General features: G+C 33.7%; 1 pseudogene; it reads left to right on the forward strand.

Moving 5' to 3' along the window:
* Positions 1-892: 892 nt before the first annotated feature.
* LOC112460356 lies at positions 893-4,701 on the forward strand (annotated as a pseudogene).
* Positions 4,702-8,293: the final 3,592 nt, after the last annotated feature.

The following is an 8,293-nucleotide window of genomic DNA, read 5'->3' on the forward strand; positions in this document are numbered from 1 at the left end:
CGAGCAAATCCTACGTAAAATTAATTTCTTAATTCCAAGCTAACATTTTTGAAATTTTATCTATCTCGAAATGTTATTCTAGCTTTTTGTTTTTTATACTCTTTTTGATCGTTCTAAAATCTGACGAGACCGACCAACTACTATTTCCAATATGAAGACTATAGTGGTGCAAGTGTATCCAGATTAAATTAGTGAAAAGAGCTATTGGGCTGTTAGAAGCTTAATGTTTATAGAACTTTTAAAACTCTTTATCCGCTTTATCGCTCTCCTTTTCACCTTCTAATAAAAACAAGAACGTAAACACGTACTTGTATATAAGCAGCGTTCGGAACGATGCCAGACTAGAGTCAAGCTCAACAAGGTCTTCTTTCCCCGCTAATTTTTCCAAGCCCGTTCCTTTGGCAGTGGTTTCGCTAGATAGTAGATAGGGACAGTGGGAATCTCATTAATCCATTCATGCGCGTTACTAATTAGATGACGCATTTGGCTACTGTAATGAGAGTCATAGATACGACCGCACCGGGGGGTCTGGGGGGGGGCGATTAGCCCCCCAGAATCTTTCTCGTGGTCGGAGTGCGACTGAACGTTATCAGTACTTCCCTGCACAGCAGTAACGGAATCCGCCACCGTGGATTTGCCCATATTACAGAGATACATACCCTTCGGATTACATACTCCCGGTATAGGCGACACCTCTGGCCACTGGTAGACACGGTTTCCCGTAACGCACTTATGACTCACTATTGTACCTGAGCTGTTCCCCAGGTAACAGGGTTTAATCCTGCAGCGAGCGTGATCTACTCGGATTAGATCAGCTCAAACTGACAGGACCGGGGTGCCAAAGCACCCTTCTTACAGGTAATGCGCAACAGCTTCATGCCGTAACAGCCCAATGAGCTTCATAGCGCTGACCCACACTAGGCCCTCCATGCCGCTCATTCGGCTATGCGAACCACCGCCCCTACGAGTCCAACACCATCTGGTAGGGCACCGGTAGCCTCCCGGCGGGGCTCTCTACCCCCGTAGTACTCGCATCGAGCGATCTTAGCTCACGTTTGACGAGTCGCCGTCGCTGGTGCCGTGTCACCAGCTCCCACGTAACGCACAAGTCACCCCGTACTGTTAACGTGTCGCTCATCGGTTGCCCGGGGATCCGGGATTCGGTAGCAGTCGACGCGTCTTAGGGATATACGGCACGTGGTGGGCCATATACTCCGCTCGTATTAGGCATCTCCCACGCACGAGCACGCCGCGTTCGCCTCGCGAAACGCTACCCTGTTCAGTACTACTGGCTGCATCCGTTACCCAGCGCACGTCCAAGGATTGGGCAGCAGCCCAGCAGTTTTATGGGTAAAAGGTGCACCGTTTACCCGCGCTTGCTTGAATTTCTTCACGTTGACATTCAGAGCACTGGGCAGAAATCACACGATAGTAATCGACTACACTCTCTCTCTAATGCGCGTATCGGTTTTGGGGTCAATCGATAGGAAATGACAATAAAATCTTTTTAACTTTTGTAACTTTAATCGCCAAGAAATTCAAGAAATATGTATCGACTCTTCGTGGCAATCGTGGTACTCAACTTCGTATTAATCAATGCGAAGTTACATAGGTGAGTACATATTATGTACAAACATTGCACATTTATATCGACGTTCGCGTGATAAATACTGTATAAAGATCGCGCTTCTCCAACTTCTTGGAATCGACGCAGAATTCGCGATAAATACTTCAATAAATACGATAATTGTACACCAAATATGTAGAAGAAACGCATTTTTAAAGTCCCAATAAAGTGAGCAGACTAAGAGATGCTTTAAGGATCCCTTTGAAGCTCTTATCTTAAGTGAAATCAGCGTTGTGTACAGAGCAATTTGCATTTAAAGTACCTAAATTACATTCTAATGCGTAAATATATAAATGCTGGTAACATTTAATTCTTAATACCAAAATGTAGCTTTAATAGTTTTTAAATAAGAAGTGCTTGAAAATGATCTAATAAATTATTCGAAATTCGTAATTATGTTGTATGATATTTGTACATTCTTGTTTATATGATACATATATGCGTATAACATAATGGAATATTCTTTATGTTGTTTCAAGAATTCCGTTATACAGGACATACATGCACCGTTGGAAAATCTTCGACGGACAATAATATGATACAGCTCCGTTTAGCTACGGTTACTGTACCTCTGACTAATTATAAGAATGTTCAATACTATGGTATTATCGAAATTGGAACTCCACCGCAGATGTTTAGAATACTTTTCGACACTGGTTCCTCAGATCTTTGGGTGCCATCCGAAGACTGCATCCTGCTTAGCCAACCTGCTTGCTGTAAGTATATCATAACATCGCTATCTCTTCGATATTCTATTATTTATACATGTACATTTGTATTAAAATATATTATTGTTTTAAATATTAAAATAATTTTAATTATTTTTTTCTCGTTTAATGATTGATATCAAGTAAAAATATAAGAATAATGCTGTAGATTTGTGTTTTTTCCATTTGCATTTTAAGTAAAGTTATAAAATTTTTAAGGCAACTGTTTCACAAAAGTGAAACGTGGTAAAGTAAATATTGTGTAGCTAAGGTTTACAATTATATATACTCTCTTACTTATATTATTTATCATTTACCTAAAAAATACAAATATTTTTTGATACAAAACAGCTCATGTTCTAAACCAAAAAGTATAAACATAAATACATTTGATGATTTAAACTACTGTTAGTTATATACTTAGATTAACCCTAGAGAGTCTTTATGAATTTTCTCATACGTAAAAGGCCAAGCGGGGTAATAAATTACCACAAACTTGTACCGCGTGTATAATGTTTCTATTTGTTGTTAGAAAACTTTGTAATAGATAATTTTGTTCGCTCTTTAATAGAGAAGACGATAGTAGTCATCAGTTTGTGGTAGTAAAAAAAAAACAATAAAAAAATTTCGAAAAACAAAACAAAGAACCAAAAATTTAGCTGAAATGATGCGAATTTGAATTTTGCGTGGGGTAACGTATTACCCCGCAAAGACTCTCTAGGGTTAATAAAGGGAAATTTTTATATTTTTAGACTTTTCAATATTAACTAATTTAATTATATTTATTACTTTTTGCAGTGAATCATAATAAGTATGATCATACAAAGTCCACCACATATATATCACAGAATAATCCATTTCTTCTTAATTACGGAGATGGCCGTGTGTTTGGGTCCTTGTCTACCGATGTAGTAATCGTAAGTCATCGTCAAGTAAATTGTTCGACTTAATTCTAATTATAGTCATAATCTATGAAAGTTTTCTAAAGGCCATTGCACGTAATAAAGTTTTAGTCATAACCGTAAGGCCGTAAGAAAATAGACCAATCACAGTCGATTATTCTCCTTGAGCACGAAGAATAATCGAGTGTGATTGGTTTATTTTCTTACGACCTTACGATTATGACTAAAACTTTGTTACGTGCAATGGCCTTAAGGAACACATGTTGCTATTATTCTCCGAAAAAAAAAAACATACGCGATTATATTTTATTAATATCAACATTTCGTAGGTTGCTGGCCTTAAGGTTGTATTCCAAACATTCGGAGAAACGACGGACTATTTGGACGCAAGATCCCTCTCCAATTCAAAATTCGACGGTGTCTTGGGAATGGGTTGCCCCTCGTTAACTGGCTTTTGAAAGATTTTTGGCTTTAACAACCTACCTGTCTTTAACAACCTACTCGAACAACACAATTAAGAGTTTTGACACGTTTTTAGTTTCTATCTAAATCGGTATGTATCTCTCCGTATGTCTCACGTGTGTTTAAAATTATTTTTTTAATTATATACTTTGTCTTTCCATGCAATGCAAAATGCAAATGTACAATACAAAATTACACAACCCGTACAGAGATTTTTCGTCCGCGATGGGTGGTGAACTGATACTGGGTGGCTCCAATTCCGCTCATTACGAGAGCGAGTTTACGTATGTTAATGTTACTAAAAAAAGATACTGGCAATTTACCATGGATAAATACGTAGTTCTTTCTAAATTATACGTATGGCGATCACGGACGATATGTCAACTAATTGATATTGCTATCGCACTATATAGGGTTTAAATAAACGGTAATAACTTATGCGCGAACGGCTGTCAAACTATTGTCGACACGGGCACCTCTCTGATAGCTGGACCACCGTTCGATATCGCAGTTATTAACAGAGAGATCGGTGTTAATGATGGAACAGTAAATATAATAGATCCTTTTCGTTAATGGCAGCTTTCACAATTATCTTGTATAAATTATTGAAATAAATTAATAAATGTTTGATAAGTTACGGATTTTATTAATATGGATTACTAACATTAATCTTCATTTAAAGGTGGACTGCAACGAGATTTCTATTTTGCCCGATATCAATTTTGTCCTAAGCGATAAGACGTTCAGACTCACTAGTGAAGATTATATCTTTAAGGTAAAGAATATTGCTATATAAAGATTTAAATTGTTTTTAGAATAGAAATATCATGCCATGTTTAATATTTCGTAGTCCATAGAAAACGGTAAGTGCATATCCGGCTTCATTGAACATTTTGAGACTAACGATGGTGTGGAGTGGATTTTGGGCGATGTATTTATTTGTCGGTAGTATACTGCGTTTGACATGGAGAAAAACCGAATAGGATTCGCCTGTGTAAAATAAATGTTGATTGCCTTCTCATGAAGTTATCATTAAATGTTAGAAAATTTAAATGACAATTAATCAACAAATAAGTCAAAGTTTTTTAGAATATCGACTCGCATGTGCCTATTGGCCTGTAATTTTTATTTGTTATTATTTGTGTGTTATGTTGTTAAATGAATACGTATGTGAAAATTGGAACAAAGATATGCGATATTATTTCTACCAACGATTCGGTACTTGTTCTTTCAGCAACTATCGAATTGTTAGATATTGTGAATACAACTTGTAAATCTATTAAAATAAAGTATATATTTTTTACACTGTATATTGATTTTATATATCGATCCTTCAATTTTATTTGAATATAATATCCCGAAAAGTATTATTTCGTATATTATAAATTTTCTGCTTAAATACAAATACAAGATATCGTATAAAATTCTGCTTATATAAGTATTGCATACCGCATTTATATTTAATATTGTGTTTTTGTATATTATTTATATACACACAAACGTATAGGTACACGTAAATTATTTGCTTTATTAATAATAATTATGTAAAATTTTCGACACATAGATACCAAAATTATTATGTCGTATTTATTCTAATTGATAAATGTTATAAAATATTTAGAAAACTGGTTTAGGCGTCTCACTGTTATTAATATTAGAAATTTGCATTTTGAATTTGTTATTTTGAGAAACTCGCGTACTGTACTAACTGCTCGTGTTAAATAAAATGTAATACACGAAGGGAGGTGATAATGATGTGAATTTGAGTGAATTTGATGCATGTGTAAAAACGATAAAATTTTTCGGCAATACACGTTTGCAAGAAATTTATATGATTACAAGTGTCCTTGCAATAGTAGTAGAAAATGTCACAATATATATATAAATAATATTAGCTTAACATCTTGTGTGACATGCAACTAACGAAGCATTTTGTTACTTTTTTGCAAAAGTTAATCTATAAAAAAAAAGCTTCAAGAGTAAATCGTACGAAAAGTTGATTTCTTAATTCCAAGCTAACATTTTCGGGATTTTACTGCTTATTCCAGCTTTTTGTTTCTTTTCTGTAGGTATTCTGTTCGATCATTTGGTTCTTAGGTCTGGGTGCAGATCGACCCGTTACTAATTCTAATATAAAGGCTACAGTGGCGCAAGTGTATCCTATTATGAGAAAATAAAAGCTGAACGCGAGCTGTTTCAGCAATATTACTTTGAAGTCTTTCCTCTTCGCAATTTTCCTAGCTCTCTCACGTTTTACCTCCGCGATAAAGTCGGCTCGGGATTTAAGGATCAAGCCGGTTTGCATCATCTATTGAATAATATCATTCACCCGTTGGTACAATGGCCAATTTTCGCGAGTGGACCGCTAAATGTTTTTCGGTTTTCTAATTTTTACATAATTTTTTAGTTTCCTTATAATAAGTTCAGTTTAAATTCAAATCATTTTCTTGACCTGGTATTATCATAAACATCTTATTCAGAGTCTGTATTTCCAATTTCTACAGTACAAGCTTAAAATTATTAATTAGAATGAAAATGACAGTGCGACGAAGTCGAGCAATCTCACGTACCGGAGTGTGGCGAATTAAGGACTCGAAACTAAGTGCTAGCCGCAGGGTTAAACATCTTTCTTCCGGTATTACAAAAAGAATTTTATTTTATTTATATGCGAGTGTATAAATAACATAAAACAAGATCGAAGTAAGTATTGAGCGGCAGTAAGAATAGTATACTGATTGATGGTGAATCCGCTGCAGAAGTGACTTCCAGATTTCTTCGGAGATTCTTAATATTAGAACTTGATGATCAGGGCATCCTTTCTACTAATAATATAAGTATCTGGGTAGCATATAAGAACATACAAAAAAAAGAACAAAAGCTGCAAATCAAATTTGTAACACGAATTTGTTTAACACCAGTTTCTTAGCCTTTAGTGACATAAATTACAACATTATAATAGTCTATTATGTTAAGAAAATTGTTACTTTATTGATAAATATATAGTATACAATTCTACATTTTTTAATATTAAAGTTTGAGAAAAGTGCAGAATTGATTATTGCATTGAATTATTATAAATTATAACAATATCACGTACATTTATGAATTTTGCGCTAACTAATTAATATGATATTGTTTATCGTAAAATAACAAACAAGAATATTAGCTTTTACATAGAAAAAAATCAAACCGATTGATTTGTTATACATGCATTGGTAATTTATTAACTAATGGAAAAAGCAACAGGAAATACTTATAACAGGAAATGATATAATTTTGCAGAAATAATTTGCTCAAAATACATATATTAATAATTAAATTATAAATTATATAAAACAAAATGGTATGTTGATAAATTAAATAATATATATTTTTTTAATTTCTTAAATTTGCAAATATCCATGTTATGAAACTTGATGCCCTTGTGTGAACGTCTAGATGTCCCACTACGCAGGGAAAATAGTAAAAAGCGATTCCAATTTGAAATCCATTGGCTACTAAAGGGCTACCAGTATCACCCTGAAATAAAGATGCGATTATTAATAACAAAATTTTAATATAATAAATTAAAGTAAACAATAAATTGTTTACTATTGCAAATTGTTGTTATAATAATTTCAGTATTAAGCTTAATTAAAATCGGCATATTATTAGATGATATTAATGTAATTTTTTATATTATTAATATTCTTTTGGTGTTGTAAAACATAATCTATACTATTATATAAAACCCGACTGTTTGTCTGTCCGTCCGTCTGTCCGCGAACTACTCATTCGTTAGTGGACCGAATTTTTACCAAGGGTACATGAAATAGGGGTAGAATTTCCCGGGGAGTGCTATAGGGTGTATAGTTTTTTGTTACCGATTTTCTGGAAACCGGTTTTTTTAATTTCTTTAATTTTTCGGGAAATAATCAACCGAATCTCAAAGAATTATATATGTGGAATTTTCCGGGGAGTTCTGTAAAGTGTATGAATTTTCTGGGGAGTTCTGTAAAGTGTATAATTTTTCGCTACCGATTTTTTGGAAACCAATTTTTTTAATTTTTTTAATTTTTCGGGAAATAACCGAATTTGGGAAATAATTGACCAAATTTCAAAGAAAATTGTATATGAAACAAGGGTAGAATTATTAGATGATATTAATGTAATTTTTTATATTATTAATATACTTTCGGTGTTGTAAAACATAATAAACATATTATATGTATCAATTCGTTTTATAATATTAATAATTGACAGTTTACGTCGCACGCTCCAGTTCCTTTTGTTGCCGCCAAAGTACAAATTTGAGTATTTTTTGCACCTCATTGCCTCTCGCACTCTTCTTGCGGATAAACTCTCAACTCAATTTCTTGCAAGTTATTCAAAACCACTCCACCAATCGAAGGATTTAGAATGGTGGAAGCACCATTCTAAAAAGAATAAATACGTATTTGGACATTCGAAAGAAATGACGAACAATAAATAATTATTACATATCTTTTCACTTGTTACTTTCAATTTGTTATATATAAAAAAAAATAATGAATTTTTCTTTAAAAAGAGTGCCTTATTTTAGACATTGAACTAGAAAATTCCGATATCATGAGTTC

The sequence above is a fragment of the Temnothorax curvispinosus genome, unplaced genomic scaffold, assembly GCF_003070985.1.
Source record: "Temnothorax curvispinosus isolate PA1 unplaced genomic scaffold, ASM307098v1 QBEX01010453.1, whole genome shotgun sequence".
In the NCBI taxonomy this organism is placed as follows: Eukaryota; Metazoa; Arthropoda; class Insecta; order Hymenoptera; family Formicidae; genus Temnothorax; species Temnothorax curvispinosus.